The 21,670-nt window shown below is 47.3% G+C and overlaps 1 long non-coding RNA gene across 1 annotated transcript in view; it reads left to right on the top strand.

The window, feature by feature from the left end:
• Window positions 1-14: 14 nt before the first annotated feature.
• LOC116183307 (uncharacterized) overlaps window positions 15-21,670 on the top strand; it is a 155,027-nt gene continuing 133,371 nt past the window's right edge. Inside the window, exon 1 of the long non-coding RNA XR_014952698.1 lies at window positions 15-21,582. This is a non-coding gene — a long non-coding RNA (uncharacterized LOC116183307). The remainder of the gene's footprint in view (window positions 21,583-21,670) is intronic.

Here is a 21,670-nt window from a genome sequence, read left to right as displayed (position 1 = left end):
GTGCTTGCAGTAATGTCCGTAGCCAGACATATGCTCATGGCCTGGAATGAAGTCGACTGCAATTACATCCTAAGGGAGTCACTCAACGGGGGTTTTGTGGGGGCAGGACGCAGGCTCTGGTGGAGCTGCACATGTGCTGTTAGACCTCCAACTGCACTCACTCTGCCTGCAGCTCTGTGGGAATAAGGAGCAGCAGGCTCAGAAATACAGCCAGTCTGCTGCACATCTGGAGGCAGTAATTGGGGGTAAAGTGTGCACCTTCTGTTCTCAATCGAATGAGGTGTTTTCTTGCATTTGTGATTTCAGCGCATCAGCACCAAAATTCATTCTTTAAACACACTTGCTCCCTATCTCCCACATACTGTGCTGGTCTGAACCTTCTTCAAGCATAAAGGTGTTGGGAGCTGGGTTGCAGGGTCAGGACTCTCTCCTGTAAGGCTCCTTGTGCCTTACTTCCTTTATCTCCAAGAGCAGCCAGAAGCACATGCTGTGGCAACATAATCATTTAATCCAGGCTGGTGAAACCTGTTCTCCAGATGAACAACTGACAGATCATTTGCTCTGTAGCTCTGCATATGAATGCAATGTTTGTTGGGGTGGATGGATGCCGGTGCCAGTTTTCCACTCTGGTTTCCAACAAAACCAAGCAGCAGCCTGACCATGAATCTGCTTCTAGTTCCTTCCTCTGCTCACTGCAACATCCTTGCTGCAGCCACATTAGTGCTGGGGCTCTCCCTCCCTGGCTGCTGGCCCCTGATGTGGATGCAGTAGGTCCACAGATTCCTGGCAGGCGGATGCAGCCCTCGGAGGAGCACTGCAGGTCTGTGGATAGGAACGTGTTTGCCTGGGGAGGCAGGTGATACCTGAAAGGGTGCAGCCAAAACTAACAAAGGTGTGTTCAGAGATAGATACAGTTTGATCTTTAGCCCCTGATATAAACCTTGCCTTGGCTGGGGAAGCTGCTCTGCCAAGCCCTTTTGTAAGGGCGTAACAACCTGGCGGATTGCTGGTGATTCCAGCAGTGGGTTGGAGTGAGGACATGTGTTGCTGCCTCCCTGGCAACTGCTGTGAGTTAGCAGGGGCAAGGGAGAGGTGCACCCCTGTTTTAGGCCTCTGAAGTCCTCAGGTCTGAATGTCAGATGTGAGAAGATGGTGCTCTTATAGTCTCATGTGCAGTCATAGAATTACAGAGTGACTTGTGTTGGAAGGGACCTTAAAGATCATTGAGTTCCAAGCCCCCCTGCCATGGGCAGGGACACCTTCCACTAGACCAGGTTACTCAAAGCTCTGTTACTCCAGCCTGGCCTTGGACACTTCCAGGAGTGAGCATCTACGACTTGTCTGAGCAACCTTTTCTTGTCTCTCACCATGCTCACAGTAAAGAATTTCTTCCTAGTATCTAATCTAAATCTACCCTCAGTTTAAAGGCATTACCTCTTGTCCCACCACTACATGCCCTTGTCAAAAGAGCAGAGCCAGTAGTTCATTGCACATTGTGCTTATGTAGGTTTTCTGAGTTCCCAGAAAATGTCATCTCCTCCGTGCTGGATGTACTTCTGAATAGCAGCCTGTCCTGCTCTGCTGCAGTCCTTGTTTGCTGCTTCTCTGGTTTCAAGGTCCATCCCTTCCAGATTTTGTAATGCAAGCAGCAGCTGACACTCTCATGGCCCAGCTGATGGCTTGCTGGTGGCACGAAACCAGGGAGAGGTGGTGGCAGCCACTGCTCTGCCAAACAACATTAGAAACTTACCAGGTGAACATGCAATGATTTTGCTGATGTAGTCTTTATTTTTGGCTTAAGGAGCAAGTTGAGGGCTGAGACTTTACTGGGGCCAGCTTAAGTCTCTTGAATTGCCCGATCTGCTTGCAGTACAGCTGAGGATGGAGAGCTGAAAGAAACTGCTTGCATTCAGATTGCAATCCAGATGCCTATTATTTAGAGCATGCATTAAATATTTTTGGGGCCAGCACCATGAGGTTGGCCCAACCTCCAGAAACACTTTCCAAAGCTTGTTGTCCAGAATAGTGTGCTCTAAATATGCACGGCATCCCCCTGCTCTAGCTGGTCCGATCTACTGTGACCATACAACAGGGTTTTTCCTTCAGCTCAGAAGAGATTCATATTAAGATCTGTATTGCACAGTGAAACAGCTTTTTTTTCTTCCTTGTTCCCTGTTACACACCTCCAGTGCCTGTCTCTGTGCTAGATGAGAGCCTGTGGGGAGTTCAGGGAGTGCAGGTCTGGGCCGTGTATCACCCTGTCACCAGGACCAAGCTGTGAGAGGTCAGTACATGTGCACAGCTCAGAACAATGCATGCTGTGCTGGGGAAGGGGGTGGGGAATGGGAGGTTTGAAACCCTCACTGGTATTTTATCTTCTGTTTAGCATGGCTCAGGTTTGTCAGCAAAACACCATGGTCCTGAAATGTCAAGCCTGAGGTGGAACTGGGAAAAGAACAGCCTAGAGGTCCTGGGTTTCTGTCTAGGGCTTTGGACACAGCTTCAGCCAAAGATTCCCCCTTCCTGAAAGGAGAGAGATGTCAAAGTGTAATGTTTACATCAATTATGTGAAGTCCATTCAGACCTATTCAACCCCCTGCGTCTGCATAACATTTTTTTGGCAAGCATTAACCAATAAGGAAGGGAGTAAATCTTGCTTGAAGTTATTTTTCTTCCTGCTCCTGTGTCCCACCCCCAGGCGCCCCATGGCAGGTGCTGTTGGGAAGGAGGGATAAATATAATTATGCTACAGAGGCGAAAACCAGTGCTCCTGCAGAGACAGATTAGCAGCACACAAAATGATCTCCCTCCTCCTCGTGCACCCCAGAGCCCGGAAACTCCCCCATCTCTCCAGCCTTGCAGCCCAGCTGTCCCAAAGCCCAGACAGCAGGGATGGATAACAGCAGGCTGCTCTGCACTGCAGCCCAGGCGATAGAGGAGATAATAGGAATGATTTCTTGGTATGAGTACAAGCATGAATCCTCTGAAGAAATACTAAGTCTAGTTGTGGTGGAAAAAAAAAAAAGAAAAATAAAGCAAATGCACACACACAACCTCGACCTCATGTAATGTTGGAGGGTTTGGTTCCATCTGACTTTTTTTCTCAGCTGCTTGTCCTTGAACTCCTCCCAGTGTGGCTCCACAACTGGAGCAACAGCTGGCGTGCTGAGGTGCAGTGCAGGGCTGCCAGCTCTCCTCACTGCAGATCAAGCCTTGCACTTTGTTAGTGGGGGACTTCCTTGAAGCCCTCCTGCCTCTCTGCCGGAGTGCTCAGATTGTGTGAGAATTGTGCCTTTTGAAGGAAGAAAAAGGAGCGGAGGGCAGAAGCTAATTAAGAAAATATGCTTCTAGCACTGCACTCAGGATTGTGTAGGAAAATTAACAAATAAGAAATGAGTGTGATCTACAGTGAGTAAAATAATAATCTTTTTGCCCTGAGCAGGGCTGTATGAGCTGTTTGGATGACACGTGGTGGAGCAGGGGAGTGGAAGAAAATGGAGCCCTGCTCAGTGCTGCAGGCCTTTTGCCACTGCAACTGAAGGAGTAAAAACTTATTTTGCCACTCTGGACGCTAACTCATGGCAGGCAATTGTTTTAGCTATGGCAAATGAAGCCCAAGGAAGGGTCCATCACAGATTAACTCCTAAGCCTTAGGGTGTTTTGCTAAGTGAGGTGCCAGACCAGTGTGTGGAAATCTTGTTCCTGAATTATTATTCCTTTTAAATGTTAGGCTGTGTCTGCAAAGATGAAGTGTTTGCTGGCCTTGCTTTTCAGTATTGCTATTCTTTCCATCCTCTATTGCTTCTACAGTGGGTACAGAGACATGAGCTTTCAATACCTGCAAATTTCCATCTGGTTTGTTAGCAGAACTCTTCATTAAGGGGATTATGAAAAGCTGGAGATGCTACAGGTATGCATCCAAACAGTAATGCTGGCTTCCACAATGAGGCAGTGTGTTTTGTGTGGTTAGAGCGGCAGGAACAAGACTCATGAGTGACAGACCAAAAAAGTCAGAGATTGCTGTTTGGCAGGAGATACTTCGTCAAGCTAGGCAAGTATCTCCATTGTGGTCTCTGACTCACAATTCAAGTATGCTGGGAACATTTGAGGGGGCTGGGTCAGTTCTTTAAGCAGTGGGAAAACAAGGCTTTAATGCACCACGGCATGACTTTGGGTCTGTGCTCTACTGTTCTGCCTTTCTTTGAGGAAACTGGTGCGGCTGGCGGTGGGGAGAGGGAGGTGTTGTGAAACCACACATACACACACACTCACATGTGATTTTAATCCCTCCTAACAGTGTTTCAGACTCATTTGACTGTGGTGGCTGAGCTAAGCCACTTCTGACTTGCCCTCCTGAAGGTGAACAGAGGACAAGGCTGTGTGGTGGGGCTGGTGACAACTCCGTTTCATCCTCTGCTGCAGCAGCCTGGCTGAGGTATGCAATGCAGAGGAGCTTGTAGAGGGACTCACCAGCCCTTTTCAGCTGTTCACTACCACTCTGTGGGCACAAGGGTGTCACAAACTGGCCAATGAAGCCAGGCTTGCAGATCTGGTGTGTGGGCACTGTGGTGGCAAAAAGCAGCCGGGCTGTTCCGGTGAATCAGGCTGTGAGGGTAGGAAGGCTTGAAAGCAGCTGGGCTCTGCTGCTTCCTTCCACTGCTGCAGATAACGCCGTGCAACGTCCTGGGGAGGGAGGTGCATTTATGCCCTTACCAGAGGTGTTTTCTGTTGATATGGTGTGTTCCTGCACATGGAGGGGAAGGCAGATATGGCCAGACATCCTCTCCCAGATCCTGTTGCGTGTGTGAGAGTGGCTGCTGGCAGTGGGGTTGCTCCTTTGTGCTCCTCCAGCTGGAGGCAAGCACCCATTTGGGGATGCTTCCTGGAAAATACAAATGATTTCTGTCCATGGCTTTGCATCTCCTGCTCCTGGGAGGGGCTGGAAGGAGAACCAGGAAATGTTGCTGGAAAAGTACGGCCAAAAATGGTCAAGACAAGGTAAGGAGCAGCCATATGGCAGATGATCTGCTGGCTCTATAATTAAGCCAAGTGCTCGGGATGCAAGAGGCTTGGCTGTGCTCAGTTGAGAGCCTGGCTTCTTGTGTGTTCCTCCCTGCTATGATTCTGACCAGAAATTCCATTTTTGACCTGAAAAACCTTCCAGATGAAAATTTAATTATAAAAGTGATGTATTCCCACAAGAAACTTCAGTGTCAGCAAATAAGCATTTTTTTCTGAAAAACTATTTTATTCACACACACAAAAACCTGGCTCCCACTGCTTCCATGCTGCAGCATTACCCTGGCAAAAATTCTGTTGATTTGTTTAATAAAAATGATTATGGTTTGCAACTAGCATCCATTAGGCATACAAGTTGCAAAGAGTTCACACCGGTCCTGAAGTCCTCTTGCACGGGATAAATTTTCTTGGCAACTTATTAAATCATGACCTATGCTATATCTGTGATTTATAAAAGGTTTCTGGCAGTGGAGAAGTGGGATGAATCAATCATGGGAGTGCTAACCCAGATAACAAGATTTTCTTTCCTTTGGTGCAACAAATTCCTTGCTTTCTGCAGAGCAAAGGTGCAAGCGTTTTCCTCCAGACTTGTAACACAGACTTTGGAAACATTTTTCTTATCTAAAGGTCTTTGCTCATGGTTGTTATTGGTTCCATATTTACTTGGGATCTTTGCATGCAGAGGATGGCTTTTGGCTTGTAAAGAGGAACTTCTCCAAGGCTGGACTGTTTCCCCTTTACACTCCTGAGTCTCCAAGATTGCATGTAATGCTCAGAAAGACTTCTAGGTGCAAGGAGTTTTTCCTGTGTCTAACAGAAAATTCTGCAAGCTCATTCATAAAGGCCAGATAAAATAAGGTTTGAAAAGTCAACATGTTCAAGAAGATATGCCTTTCTGGGAAACAAGCGGAGAGGAGGTGTGTATTTATATGGACAAAAGCAGTCCAAACTGTGAACCATAATATATCTGTTAGCTCATTAATGCGTCTGATGCTGACTAATTCCAGGGGTGTTCCTGCTGCCCAGCAGCAAAAGTGCAAATAAGTGGACAGCTGTGATTTAGTGCCAAATATTTGAACACATCATGACAATTCAGGCCACCCACTCTCTTAAATAAATACAACTTCTGGAGAATAATTTCAAACTGGGCTGAAGTGCAGAGCATCCACCTTCTTGTGCATCTCAACCAAATGGCCCTTAAGATTTGGGGCCAAACTTTGCCTTCTGTTACACCCCTGGAGCCCTCATTCACTCCAGGGTTTGCACCATGTAGCTGACGGGCAGAGCTAACTTGATGCTAATCTGACTTTTTCTAGCTCAGTAAGTACAATTTCACATGTAAATGTAAATGTGGAACAGATCTGGACTCGATTAGCTCCTGAATCCTTGACAAAAAGCCATAACTGTTTATCCAGATGATGTTTCTTTCTCTTTTATTTTCTCTACACTTTAAACCCAAGGTTTTAATGGGCTTGTGAAATAAATATGCGAGTGTAGATTACAGTGGTATCAAAGGTGTGAGGAAAGCCCTTCCCTTCTCCTCAGCAGGGCTAAAGGATCACTTGGTACACACTTCAGTTGTGCTCTCCAGAGCCTTTGGCAGGGGTGGCTGCGGATCTGACTGATGGTGGGAGGAAGGGTATTTCCAAGACAGCACTTGGCCTGGGGCTCTCATTACAGATGTAAAGGACCTGTGATATATATATATGTTTTTTTTTTTTTTCCCTAGTAGGCAGTGAAATCTGTGCTAGTGGCTATATCTGGGGCACAGGGTTGTTGGAGGAGGAGAAAAGCAAGGGAATATGGAAAAAAATTGTATTTATCAGGGTAATCTAGTTTAGGAGCACAAGTACTAAAACATTTTAATCACAGTCATACGGCTGTGTGTCACTTCAGGGCAGAATTAAGGCTATTTGTATTCCTTGGTAGCACACTGCCACACTTCAACAAGTTTGAATTTATTTTAAGCATAACTTTAACTCTGAATTCCCTGGGTTTGTAATGTCTGGTCTGGAAATAAATGCAACCTCTTTATATTGTACTTTACTCTTAAAATAGGCTTTCCACTTTAGCTCCATTTCTGTTGGCTCGGCAAGAGCATGGGCTGTCATTTCCTGCCTCGCTGGGTTTGCTGTTTAAATGGAGAGGGCGGTGTATCCGAATAAAGGAACACAGCAGTAAAAGCTGGGATGGGAGAGGGATGGCACTCCCAGGGCAGCTGTGCCACAGCTCAGTTATTGCTTTAACTGCCCATGCCAGACTATCTCCTGCATGCATGTGGCTACCTTTGGCACAGAGATACTTTCCTTGGGGGTAGAAGGAGCTCATAAGGGGTCAAAGTTTCAAATCCAGTTTCATGCTGTGGAAGTGACATTGTGATCTCAGCTCCCGGCAAGGCCACTGGAATTGGTGGGATGATGTTCAGCTCACACCAGGCTCCTTGTGAGCTTGGCTGACACCTCTGGAGCTGTGTGCTGTAGGTCTCATGTGCCACAATGGAGAGGCTGCTCCTGGCCAGGCTGGGCACAGCTGGCCCAGCGGTGTGCCCAGGAATGGGGCACAGGGACAGTCCCCTGCAGGAGAAGTTACTCTGTTTGCCTCCTCCTCAGGGGAAATCAACTCCTCCTCCTCCTGTGATAGGGAAGGCTGGTGGCTCAGGGAGCTCTGGGGACAGAGTCCATGCCCTGGCTGTTTTTAACATGGATTTCTTCGGACAAGGCTTCTTGATAGGAGAGAAACAGCATCATTCCTGGAGTTTCTCTGCCTTGGTTTCTGCCTGCAGCCATTACCTCCTTCCCTCACTCCCAAGCCATCCTGCTGGGCCTCTTGCCTTGCTACACATCCAGTGACACAGTGAATACATATGTCCCCCTCTCTCCCTCGCTCTCCTGTGCAAGTTCCCTCACTCTCTCCCTCATTTCCCTCCCAATACACCCATGCCCTACTCCCTCACTAAAACAAAATTTCCCTCTTTTTTGGCAGCTGGCCTTCCCAGGGGCCCAGACTAACAGAAGCCTGAGCCCTGACTGACTGTGCCTTGGCCAGAGCAGAGCAACTCTTTGCTGAGAGATAATGTTGCCTTAAAGGAGAAGGGATTTTTTTTTTTTTTTTTTTTTAAATTTCTCTATCTGTTTCACTGTCTTGCTCACCCATTTGTTTCTAAGCTTCCATGAAGAGAATGATGCTTGTGCCTGGGACCTGCTGCCTCCCAGTCACCTACTGGGAGTTCCCCTCTTCCTGGACAATCTTGCTGCCTGTGGAGTTCACCTCTGAGCCAGGCCTCCTGTAATTAAAGCAAGCCTTGCTTTTGACTTTCTGCAAGCTCTGGATTTCTGCAAGGCCTTTCCAGGACTTGCAGCTTTCCTCCAGCTCAGCCCTTGCAAGCCAAATGATGAGGCTTCCAGGGCTTCTCCCGCGGGATGGCTCCAGTGCATGCATCTCACTGTCAGGAAGTTTTCCTGACACTCAGCCTAAATTTTCCCCTTTTCAAATGTCATCCTGGCACTCCTACTTAGCATGCACTTTCTGTGCATCTCACTCCCTCTGAGCGGGCTGTGCTTTTCCCTCTCCACTGCCTGGGCTCTTTCTGGTGCTTGCTGGCTGTCACCCACTTTTCTCGCACCCGCCTCAGCTTGGCCAGTCCAAGCACATTATCTTACAGCTCATTTCCCTTTATAAATCAAACCTCTCAGGCATTTTCCTCTCTCTTTTTTTTTTTTTTTTTCCTTAGCTCTTTCTTATTTTTTCTTTTTAATTTTTTTTTCTCCTTTTCCCTTCTCCCCACCACACAGGAGGGATTTTTGGGTGTCTGCCCCATGGCTCAGAACACTTTTCTCTCCACTTTCATTGGCAAGGGTTTTAGTATGAAGTGCTGACATTTCTTTGTTGCTGTGGGCAGCTCCCTCTTGTAATGAATGGCTGGGAATGAGTAAATGCACAACCAGAGGTCCTGGGAGCAGCCCAGGCAGGTGCCCCCAACCTGTGCTATGCTCATGCAAACTCTCCAGTACAGACTGAGCTCCCACTGTTGACTTCCTCTGTGTGGAGTCATGATCACCCTCCCCTGTCTGGATGCTTCCCATGGATTTTGTGGATCTGATGATATTAAACCTCTGCTGAGTTAGGTCTGTGTGGGCAATGACCTTGAGTTCAGGGAGGACTGGAAATTAAGAGGGGCAGGCTGTGCCTCATGGTGTGCCCACATTAAATGGCCCCGTGTGCCTCATTTCTTTATCAAGCCAGCCTGAATGTGCTGCCTGATGAGGAACAGAGCAGCACCAGAATGGAAAAGAGTAAGAGACAGGTTGCTTTTCCTACTGTGTCCAACTTCTTTGCTACCACATGATATGGATTTTATTCAGGATCAGGACCTGGGCTGAAGGGCTGAGCTGTACTCCCACTTTGCAATTCCACTGGCATTGAGTTCTTGCTTTGCCATAGCCAGAAAATGGTTTCTCCATGCAAAGCAACAAACACAAGCGTGGAGGTTGCCATGACAGCTCAGAGGAGAAACTGGGTCAGCCCTGCAGTCTGTGGAGGGGACCAGTCATGGCTGCCTGGTGGTCACCTGCAAGACCACAAGGGCAAACGTGTTCCAGCACTCTGTGTTTTCTGGGAGGAAACCAAGGAGTTTCAAACTTGGTTACCATTTTAAAGTTAGTGTGGCTAAAATGGTTGGTTGGAACCCACACCACTACCATGGTAACAGATACATACGCGTTTTTTTTGGAAAAAGAAATGAGAGCAACTTTTCTGGTGCATAAGTAACTCTTGAGAGGAGGAGATGCTGAGGAACTAGAAATAGGAATAATTCTACTGAGGGGACTGGAGATATGAAGAAAGTAGAACTGAATACAGGATAATTTCAAAATTAAAAAGGAAGTCAGGGATGAATGGTGCGGCTGACAAAGTGCTTTGGCCAGTAAAATTCCTTAAATAATACTGTCCTTCATGGGCTTAAAACCAGTTATGAAACACATCAGTGGTTTCATGTCAAAATAGTTTTTTCAACAGATAGATGTTCATGTTCATTGATTATTGATCCCTTTGGAGAATGTGGTCAGAAGTGTTTCAGGGGAGCATTGCTGAGAATTGTCGAAGATCTATTATTTTTTTCCAGCCATTTACCCTTATCACTCCTATATATCCCATTCAAGAGTATTATATTGATCTGTTAATTCTCCTTTTCTCTTCCTACTTGCCACTTTTGAGACAGGAGACACTAGGTACCCTTCTTGAAGAACGGAAGGGATGGGTAAGGCACATCAAACAGTCCCTGCAGTGGAAGCCAAAGTCACCATTGTTCCTTTCCTTTGTCATCCCCATAATGCTGTGCAGAAGGACAGACAGCGATGGCCCATCTCCCATGGGTTGTATATTATTAGCAATTTCATAACAAAGTAGTTTTAGACTTAAATCCAGCTCTGCTTTTGTGTAGATACCACTGACAAATAATGTTTAAGTGTGACTATACAATCTGTGGTTATTTCCATATAAAAGAAAATACATACTTTTGTGGCAACTAGGATATTTTTGGGGAATTGCACATGTGAAATATAAATTATTGCATTGAACAGTCTTTTGTACACATGCACGTACACACACACAAAAGCATGTATCAAGTTGCGAAGTTTGCTCCATGAAAGTGGTGTTGATTTTGAAGGTTTTGGTGCTGTCTTTTGCAGCCTTTTTCCTGTCACAGAGGCAAGGAGTACCAGAGGGTTTGCCCCGTGGGCACTGACAACTCGGCACTTTGCACTGCATGGCTGGAGTGTCACTGAGCCTGGCATTACCTGGCCAGGAGTGGAGTTGTGGAAGTGACCTCAAGCCTTAGGAAGAGGTACCTCTGTTTCTGTGCAGGTAGCCAATAGTGCACTGCTCAACAGTGGTTTAGCCATGACAACAGAACGATGACCTGTGCTTGCTGAGCACCACCACTGTACAAGCAGTACTTTTCTGAGATCAAACTGAGCCCTGGCTCGGTCAGCTGGCACCAAGGCTGGGCTGGCCACAGGATCTTTCAGCATTGAGTTGGAGACCCTCTGAGGCATCAAAATATGCAAACCCTTCCTGCTGGCCTCTCCTTGCCTGGTTTTCCTGTCTTTGACCCTGTCTGGATGTGAGATCCCCATCCAACCTGCTCTATCACTCCCCTCCTCAGCTGGACAGGAGAGAGAAAAGGTTCCTTGATTGAACTAAGGTCAGGTAGAGATCACTCAACAATTACAGTCATGGGCAAAACAGACTCGACTTCAGGGAATTAGTTTAATTTATTATCACTTAAATCAGAACATGATAATGAGAAATAAAACTATATCTTGAAAACACCTTCCCCCCACTCCTTCATTCTTCCTGGAATCACCTTCCCCCCACTCCTTCATTCTTCCTGGACTCAACTTCACTCCCAAATTTTCTACCTGCTCCCCACAGGGCAGGGGGATAGGGAACTGAGGCTACAGTGCAGGGGAAATGGGGAACTGGGATTGTGGTCAGCTCGTCACACGTTGTCTCTGCTGCTCCTTCCTCCTCAGAGAGGGGACTCCTCACATTCTTTTCCTGCTCTAGCCAGGGGTCCCTCCCATGGAAGACAGTCCTCCATGAATTTCTGCAAGGTGAGTCCTTCCCATGGGCTGCAGTTCTTTATGAACTTCCCCACTGTGGGTCCCTTCCACAGGGTGCAATCCTTCAGGAGCAGCCTGCTCCAGTGTGGGTCTCCACAAGGTCACAAATCCTACCAGCAAACCTGCTCCAGGGTGGGCTCCTCTCTCCACAGGGCCACAGGAGCCTGCTGCAGCATGTGCTTCCCATGGGGTCACAGCCTCCTTTGGGCATCCACCTGCTCCAGCATGGTGTCCTCCACAGCGAATATCTGCTCCACTGTGGCCCTCCATGGGCTCCAGAGGCACAGCCTGCCCTCACCATGGGCTGCACCATGGGCTGCAGGGGAATCTCTGCTCTGGCACCTGGAGCACCTCCTCCCCCTCCTTCACTGACCTGGATGTCTGCAGAGCTGTGTCCCTGACATATTCTCACTACTCTCTCCAGCTGCAGTTGCTCTTGTGTGACAACTTTTTCTCCTTTAACACATTTTCTCAGAGGTGCTACCACCATCAATGATGGGCTCAGCTTTGGCCAGCTTCAGGTCCATTTAGGTCTGTCTGGAAATGACTCCATTGGTCATGGGGGAAACTTCTGGCAGTTTCTCACAGAGGCCACCCTTAGAGCACTCCATTACAAAAAACCTTGCCATACAAACCAAATATACTGTCTTGGACATGATATCCTCTCCAAATTAATCTGAAAGCATTTCTTTCCAAAGTTTCTAGAATCCCAGAAGGGACCTTAATCCCTTCATCATCCTCCTCGAGCAAAGTGTACCTGGGGTGCCGGATGGCTGAATAACCTCTCATGCACTGAGAGCCATTAGCATTTGAATTAGTGACATGAGGCTAGCAGGCGATTATCCCATTTAACAGCTGTTGAGTGCTATTGAAGGGACACCCTCAAGAAGAATGAATAAAAATGTAGTGAATTTTTCTCTTTTAATAAGCGTTTTCTTACCTTGTATGAATATTGATATGCTTAAAGAATGGTGCATTTTCCACAGGAATATCTTATGATTGTTAAACATCTTTCCTGGGGAGAGCTGGGCACCTCACTACACCTACAGCATGCCAGCAGACGAGAGTGAGAAAGTGGCACTGTCCCCAAACAGGAAGGGAAGTGGTCCTGTCTTTTTGGGAAACAGGCCAAGCCAAGCATAAAGAGAACAGTCATAAGAAAGCTGCAAAAAGAAGCAAAAGTTAAAGCATCTCCTCTGCTCTAGAGCACTTCAGCCATCAGAGATATACCTGGGATGGGCCTCACTGCTATTCTTCTAGGTGGAAATGTGATTGCTTCAAGGGGCAGAAGGAGCCAGGCAGCAGTTAGAGCCCCCAGTGTTATAAAAGATAAACCAAAAATGCCCTCTCTGAGGATCTGGCTAGATGCAGAGAAGTGCATTTTGAAATTGTAGGATCTATCAGACATACTGTGTAAGGAAGCCTTACTGTATGTAGGACATTTTTGCAAAAGAAGACAAAATGAGCATGAATTGTTGCAGTTATTAGTGCAGATAAACCTCTTTCTCCTAGTATATGATTCCATTTCTCTTGACTGTGTGTTAAGAAAAAAGCCAAGTGCCAGTCCTCATCATCACAAGGAAATGCTGTTCAGGCTCCTGCATCAAAGACATCAAAACATGACTGTCCCCATCTCCCACTTGGAGTCTTGAATATGACTAATTTTGAAGCTCTGCCTTTTAGAGTAAGCTGAAGGAGCTGAGGATGCCGCACTTTCACAAGGATTCACCTATGTCACATCCCACTGGGATGCTGGTGACCTGCCTCCCTTTCAGAAGGTCAAGTCCCTCATTCAGGTATGTTGTTGATGCCCAATCCCCTTTCTAAAAGCTGTCTTAGCCTTGAGATGTTTGTGGAAAGTTGGCTTCATTGTCCCCCCAGGATCAGCATCTCAGAGAAAACAGAAATTACCCCTGCCCAGGCTTTTGTCTTCAGTGGAGAGTGAGTGGGACAGCGACAGTGGGAGAAGTGAAGTGGCTTTTTTGTCCTGCTGTGATTCATATCTAATCGTAAGACGTGTGTATTTTGGAGAGGTCACCAGTGCAGGGTTAGAAAATCAGTTTAAAATGGTGAGGTTGTCCCTGGGGCAAAAGAGATGAGAGTGGGCAAATAGAAACCTGTTTCCAGTTTTTTTTGTGGAACAGGAAATTTTTGTTTCCTTTAGACTTAAGGGGGATAAACATTTTCTAACAAGCCAGAGGATTTTATTGGGTACAAGATTTTTCCACCTGACTTTTCAACCTTTAAATGCAATTTTTGTTTTCTCTCTCACTAATTTTTTTCTTTCTCTTTGAATAAACTCCCTTTGAGGTGCATGCAGTGGCAATATCCAGGCACAGGTGAGGATATAAAAACATTTGCACTGTTAAATAATATCCTTCCTATTATTTCCTCCCTAATTATTTTTACCCTCTGTGATGACCACTTACAGTTTAATGAATGTAAGCATTATTTCCATATAAAGTAGTGGTAGCAACAAAGATGAAAACACCTCTTTTTAACCTTACTTATTTCTAAGCAGGCCTTTTTCATACCATCCTTACCACTTATCTGACCAGTAAATCTGCAAATACATGCAAATGGTATTTACTCTGTTGTTACATGCACCTTGAAGCAGATGGCGAGCCAATACCAAAGCTCACATTTTTTACACCTTTATGCAGCATCTGGGGAGCTGGATTAAATTCCTGCCCTGCTTGGGGCTTCACACAGACCTCTGCCTCTATGGCAAGTGACTCACAACCACTGCCAATCCCAGCTGCATTGTTTCAGGGTATTTTTCTTCATACAGTATGAATAAAAGAATGCTGACAACACTTCCTCCACCTCCTTGTCCCCCCTGCCCACAAGTAATATTTCCAAAGGGCCATACCAAGGTTTTGAGCCATTATTGTGCGTGCTGCTGGTGTCTCAGTCACCTGGGTGCCCTCCTGCTTTTTCCATGCTCTGTGGCCCAGCTCAGCTGATATTGCAGCATCCCTGGGCACTGTGCATGGGCTGCACAGTGAGGTAGATGCAGGGAGCTGGACATGCTGTAGGATGGAACCCAGGGCAGAGGGCTGAGCCCTCTTTGCTCACTGACATGGAAAAAGGAGTGGAAAGCACTGTTCTAGGATATGAGCTGAGCTTGTAAAAAGACTCCTGGTGACATTAAACCATCTGAAGGGCTGTTGTTAATTACTGTAAGGAGATCAGGCAGATCTGTCTTGTAACCAGGGATAGCAGCAGGCTGTGTGGGACTTGGGTGACCCTGAGGTATCAGGAGTTGCAGTGACTCATCCACATGCTGGGCAGGAAGGAGAGGGCAATGGAGAAAGGGCTTCCCAAGCTAGGGCCTGAACTGCAGCCGGTTCAAGAGATGCTAAAGCCTGCTTACTGTGGACACACAGAGGCCTAATCCTGTGGGCATCCTTGCTGTGCCATAGCAACTGGCAGGGTCAGGGGCCATGCCAGAGCACAAGCTGTTCCATCATCTCTTGCAGTTTGAACTGCAGGCAGGCTCATTGCTCCTGGATATATTGTTTCTTGCTGGCCTTATGTGCATCCCCCGCTCAAAACCTGTGGGGTTAAACATGTTAAACGAGATGGATGTTGCCAGCAAAAGTGAAACCCACCTCTGGAGTTCCTTGGGAAAGTCCTCTCTGCTCAGGAGTTCAGCAGTGAAGCAGCATTGAAACCTACTCATCTTTCCTTGTGTAACACCCAGCCCTGGGGAAAATCTCCCAGGAGATCATCCTCAAACATACACACACATACAGCCCTCATCCCAAAGCTCTGCCCTTCCACTTGCCACCCAAGAGCAGATGATTATTAGGCATGAAAGTTTATTTCACTGAAATCTGACCTGCTTGGGGTAGGTGTCTTCTTCTGGAATCATTACTGTAGCTCCCCCTTTCCAGAGAGAAGTAGATGTATGATGCATTTGACATCTGCTTTGGGATGAGTTGCATCTTCAATACATCTGTTTCTCAAATGGATCTGACATCTTTGTATAGCCAGATGATTTCTTTCCCCTCAGCCACCCTTCTCATCTATGTAGCCTTCATTGCCATTCCACCCCTGAAGCACCCACATTCATTTTCATCATCTTTCCTCTCTTTTTATCACTGTGGTTTTGAAGGCCTCAGCTGTGGGTCATTCCTTCCCATCCATGTGGTCCTTCCTTCTCCTGTGCAGTGCCTCATGGTGTAACTCTCATCTCCTTGGAACCTGTGTTTCTCCATGATGCTGTGTCTTTCTGCATATTTTCTCTGGCACAATGTATCACAATTCCCAATCTTCCCACACACAGACTCATGCAGTCTCTCCTTCCCATATCCTCTCTTTGCTCCTCTCTCTTCCCCTGGGCGATGGCTTGCTACTTCTGTTGAACTCTGTTCTTTGGGAACACCTCTGTGAACTGCCCCAAATTGTGCCTGCACAGCAGGTTCCATCACAGCCATTAACATTGCCATTATCTTGTTTACCTCCTAGCCAGCCAGCAGCCAAGTACTGGTGGAAAGATTTCATGGGCAGAAGGAGCTTTATTGGAATGATACTTCACTGATGTAAAGTGTCATGTTAGAAGGGAAAGCATGCCTTGGAATGCTTGCTCTGACACTCTGCAGTTAGTCCATCTCCCTGGGATTCACCAGGCTTTCTTCTCTCTACGTTCTACACTGCAGCCCAGACCAAGCACAGGAGTATCCATTGCATGTCCCCAATTGTTGACCCAGCACAAGACTACTCAGGGCTCTTTCTCCAGCAGTTGCTGAGTGCAGGGGTCCTTTTATAACCTTATAGCTACCACAGAGGGTTAGCATGCAGGATAGGTAAACTGAAACCCTGCTCTGAAACCCTGGAGTGTGATGCACAGTGGGGAGCTCAGCTGGGAGCTCGGACAGTCTGTGGTCCCATCTAGTGTTGGACTTGTTCAGCTAGGGGTAGACCTTCCTTTAAAGTAAACCCCTGCCCCCCATGCCACAATGGACTCTTTCTCTTCTGCTGCTTCAGATCCAGCGATGGGAACTGCTGTGAGAGAGAAGGACTTAGGCTGCAGGATATTTTCCCTTGTGGCTGAGGGGACACTGTGTTTATTACCTCTTTCCCTGAGAAAATACATTTCCCCAGGGTGACCGTGCTCTGACACTGTCCCACTGTTTTAACAGTGGCTGACAGATGCTCTTTTAGCTCTTGGTCAGTATTCAGGCCATTTTGGTAATGAAGTACAACAGAGCAAGGAGCTGTACAGGTTAAGAAAACTTTCTGGGATAGATGGCAGTGTTTGGAAAGAGGGTGTTTCCCTAGGCATCACCTCAGAGATGACTGTCATTTTTTTCAGATTAAATCACAGTACCACTGGCAGCAATGACACAGACTAAATCTCAGCATGATAAGGTCAAAGTACCTCAAGTCAGCATGCACAGACATTTGCTGGTTTACATGCAGGCCAGAAAGGACAGTGCCTGTTATTTCTTCCTGACATGGGAGACATTGTGAAGGTCTACAAGCAGCCTCTGCAGAGCCAGAGCCGGCAACAAATACACGTGGAACATCCGTCCTGTGACTCTCAGCTTGGGTTGCCAGCACAGGGGTGTTTCTGAAAGTGGGGCACCACGCTGCACTCCTCCACAGCTGCCCTGCTCTCAAACACACAGGCATCTGTGGGAGGGGGGAGGTACCCCTCTGGCTCAGGCATCAGCCGGATGGCAGTGTGCCTTTGACCAAGAGGAAAGGAATGCAGCATCTCCCCATGACTGAGAAAGCTCGAGTGGTTTTACACATAGGAAGCTCCCTTAAATGTGTTTCCTCCCACTGCCCGGCCTTTTGTTTTTCAGCCATGCTTGATGCTGGTGTTGGAAAGCTGAACTCCCCAAAAGTGAACTTCCTTTCCTACTATAAACTGACCCTTGGGGTTGCTATAGTGACTGCAGAGCGGCCAGCAGGCTGTGTAAACACTCCCTCCCGCTTCCCATCACACTGGGCCGAAAGGCTGAGCCACGGGATGTGCACAGCAACCTGGGTTATGCAGGAGGTTGTGAAATGCAAACCCGACAATTTCTCCGCTTCCTCCCCGCTTTCCCTGCGGGGAGGCAAACCCAGCAGGCTGGTAGCAGGCATAAACACGCCCGTCCTGACGAATTTGGGCACATGGTGTGGTACCGCAGAAACCAAATCCAGACACTTACCTGGGGAGCTTGAGCAAGGTGTGGAAATATATGGTGCAACTGGATCCTCTGCAACATCTGATTCCCTTGGCCTCACTAACTGTGGAGTTTCCAGCTGTGTGGGGGGAACAGTTTGGTGCACACTGTCACAGCTCCTTTTATGTAATTAATTGCAACAATCGATCAAGTGTGAAATCCATCAATTTCTATGTCCTCTGTTGCTCACTTTGATGTCAGCTCTCCCTCTTTAATTTTCTTCCTTCTTTTTTTTTTTTTTTAGATGCATTTCATTAAACTTCCCGACTCTCTGAGTCACTCTCCAAGCATTGATGTTCACGTCTGTATCCATCCCTGTAAAACCAGGTCAGGTATTTCAGCAGCAGTAGCCCGAGTGACACACTGAAGCATGTGGGAAGGTGTTTCCCAAGCACAACGGGATATACATCCCCTCCAGCCACTGCAGATGTTCTTCCAAAATGGCAGGTACTGCTTAACCAGGGATTTTGTGAGAGGAAAGCTAAACTACCCTAGCAGGAGGAGATAATTAGCTCTGCTCCCATGGCATTGTGATGTATCTTGCTGGGCTGTCTTCAAGAAATAGGGTTGTTTTTCCACCATAACAGACCTGTGACTGCTTTAAAAAGCACAAAGCACCTCATCTCAAAGCTGTGTAAAATGAAGCCTCTGCTCCAATGCTGTCTGGAGGAGCCATTCAGAAGTGCCAGGCATCCTGCAAAACACCCATCTCTGCCAACTGCCAATACACTCTTTTGTTTCACTGTTTAAGAGCTTTCCTGGCACAAGGATGGATGGACTTACCGATCCCATCTTTATGTGTTCTGGGTGTCACTGACCAAGCTGATCGATATGTACCTTTGGTCAGACACCTGGCTATACAACCACAAGCTGTCAGGGAATTCCCTGAATTTCCATCCTTTCTGCCATATCAGAGAGCATACACAGCCTCTGTTAAGCAAGGTACTGGCAAAGGCGGAAGAGAAGGAGATTTCTGAGAGAGTGCTTGTCTGTAATCCCAAAATGTTCCTCTAATCCCAGCCTGTGACTCAGAGCTGGGGGGATGCAGAGGCTCGGTGTGGTCTGCTCACCCACTTCAGTGAGTCATTAGATCCCAAAGAGAAAAGAAGCCTTAAAGCCTCCCTCTGATTTCTGTGAATGAGGGCAATGGGACATGTTGCACAAAGTATGCTAAATCAAGGGCAATTCTGATATGCATTTGTTACAATACTCAGTCCCTATAGTGTCTCACTTAACAGATGGCAGGAGCTGAATCTGATTAAACAGGGTTTTTTGAATCACTCACAGAGACAACTGAGAGGCAGGCAGAGACATAAAGCAACACACAGCTCTGAGAGCTTTCTAGATCTCAGTGGGTTTGCACTTCTCCATTCACTCCATGATTGCCTTATTACAGCATTTAAAAATAAATCATCTGAATTACTTGGTGTGAGTACATGGTCTTTCCTGTTCCTGTCAAAGGAGTGACCCAGTGTCGAGCTGTGTTCCCAGCCTGCCTGCATTCAATGCAGAAAATATGGTGAGCTTGGTAATGTGATGACACTGATGCTCCTATTTTCCCTGAAACGAACGTCACAAAAATAAACAGCCTGCAAATCCCATATTCAGGTAGGGGTTTAGAAAGTGTGAAGTGGGCCACTGAAATAGCTGGGGGGAAGGAAGGCAGGAGGAGGGAGGAAAGGTAAAACAGAACTACTTCGGCAATTTTGCGAGGTCGAAGACAGCTGGTCAGGTGAGTTTACAGTTTTTCTCCAGAAAAAATCTTAAGCCAGATAGGCCCTGATGAGGGGTGGGACAGCCTGAAACAATGGAGCACCTGAATTATGTCCACAGAAGCAGTTAAAAACCTGGCTGCTATACAAGTTATCAAAACCTCTGCAAACTGGGTCTTTTTTGGTGCAAATTTTGATGATTCTTCTTGGGAAGGAGGCCACAAAGACCACTTAGTTCTCCAAGACTGGTTGCCCAGTGCCAGGGCTGCATCTCAGCCAAATCCCTGGCATGGCAGGGAGCACTAGCAGGCACTACCTGAAGTCACCAGCGGTCTTGGTGTTACTGCAGCACTAAGGAAATCTGAAGGAAGACAGTGCAAAGACCTTACAAATCTTTCCTGCATCTGGCTCCAATCCAGCTGCAAATGGCCCAGTGATGCCCTTTCCAGATGTGGACTGACACCGTGGCTGTCCAGGGAGGTGAAAAATTGCTGGGGGAGGGAGAGGGAGAGGGAGAGGATTATTAACGTGGTTCAGCTTAAAAATGAGGGGAGGTTTGTGAGGCTTCTGCAAAGTCTCCCTGCTACAGGAAGCGTGTTTTCAGAGGCGCCTCTGGCTGTGGATTGCGAGTGGCCGGCCGGCGCTGCGGTCGGCTGCTGTTGCCTCCCGAAGCCGCAGCAGCATTGTCGAGCTGCAGACGTGCAGAACAGCTCACGCCAAGACTGCGTGCTCACAGGTGATCTTTTGGTCTGTACATTTTCCAGCAGAGCTGGCAGCTGCTCCTGCAGTGTGCATGCTTCGTTGGCTGTCCAAAGAAGGAACTGGGCGGGCGTTGATCCAGTTGAGGCGGTTTCGAGGAGTGAAGGCAGGAAGGAAAATTACCAACTTTGACATATGTTGCTCCCTGCAGGTCTCTCTTATTATTGCCTGGCGGGATGTCAAGGTGCACAGACACGACCCAGAGCTGTAACACACGATGGCTGCTTTGCCTCCTGTCCCACCCCTTTCACACAGGCAGGAGTGGCAAAACCATTTCTGGCATACCAGGAAATCCTGGTTCTTGCTATTATCAAGGAGGGGAGCGTGCAGTTATACAACCTCGAGCTGCCATCAGCAGGACCTGTGGGAGGGAGCGGGGGAATAGTTCACTTGGAAAGGAATGCTGCAGTGTAGGGCAGTGGTTTTGACATGCTGGAGTGAAACTTGGCATGAGGGAATAGAGGGAATTCGTTTGCCAGGTAGACGTGGCACTTGAGCAAGAGAATAAATGAAATGGCAGTAGAAATCTTGAGAGATTGTAAGAGGTGGCTGGTTATTACGGGGCATGTATTGCAACCCTTAGTGCAGTTTTCACTGTGCTGGGTGTCCACATCTTTCTAACAATTAGTATTTACCTGACCCTCTGGCTCTTTCATCTTACCAGCACACAAAAGATGCCAGCTGTGTGCATAGGCCCCAAACTTGACAAGAAATGAAGACCCAGGGTGCAGTGGCCTGAAGTGTTTGTCAGCCCTTTCTGATGGCAGAAATCTACTTAATTTTCTGAGAATATTTGTCTACTTGAGTGTGCCAGGAAGAATGTAATGTGGCATAGCAGCCATCCAGAACGATGGCAAATATTTGTTCCTGGTAAAAATTTGCTTGCCACACGTCTTCATTTGCAGCATATCTCATGTCTTGGAACAGATGAGGGGGTGGTCTGTGTGCCCTTCTTAAATGTCACTCTGAAAGAGCTGAGTCTTAAAGAAAGCACTTAGGTGGAAAAGGTGGGTGAAATACAAAATGTGCATCAGGAAACACTAGGTGTGCATTGGATGAACACTTTTCATTGCCTCTCCTGACAAGCCCCTGCCAAGGGCTTGACACCTAAACAAACAGGTTAAACCTTCCTCTTCACAGATTCTTTCTGCTGGGGCAAGTCCCCCATCACTTGCTTTCATGCTGTGCTTTCAGCCGTTGTTTTTGTAGTCTGTCAGCACAACCTTGAGAGAAAGGACTTTGGCTGTGAGCTGAACACACAGTACCAGCTGTACTGATTTCCATCTCCTGGTATGTAGCTGTGGACTTTCACACTGTGCCTTCTTTGCCTCCCCCAGTTTTCTCCCCACAGTTTCTGCTCTTTGTGGTGGAACTTACT

Source organism: Lonchura striata, chromosome 2 (genome assembly GCF_050655825.1).
Source record: "Lonchura striata isolate lonStrDom1 chromosome 2, ASM5065582v1, whole genome shotgun sequence".
Classification (NCBI taxonomy): Eukaryota; Metazoa; Chordata; class Aves; order Passeriformes; family Estrildidae; genus Lonchura; species Lonchura striata.
This window is presented reverse-complemented; position numbering and strand designations above follow the sequence as displayed.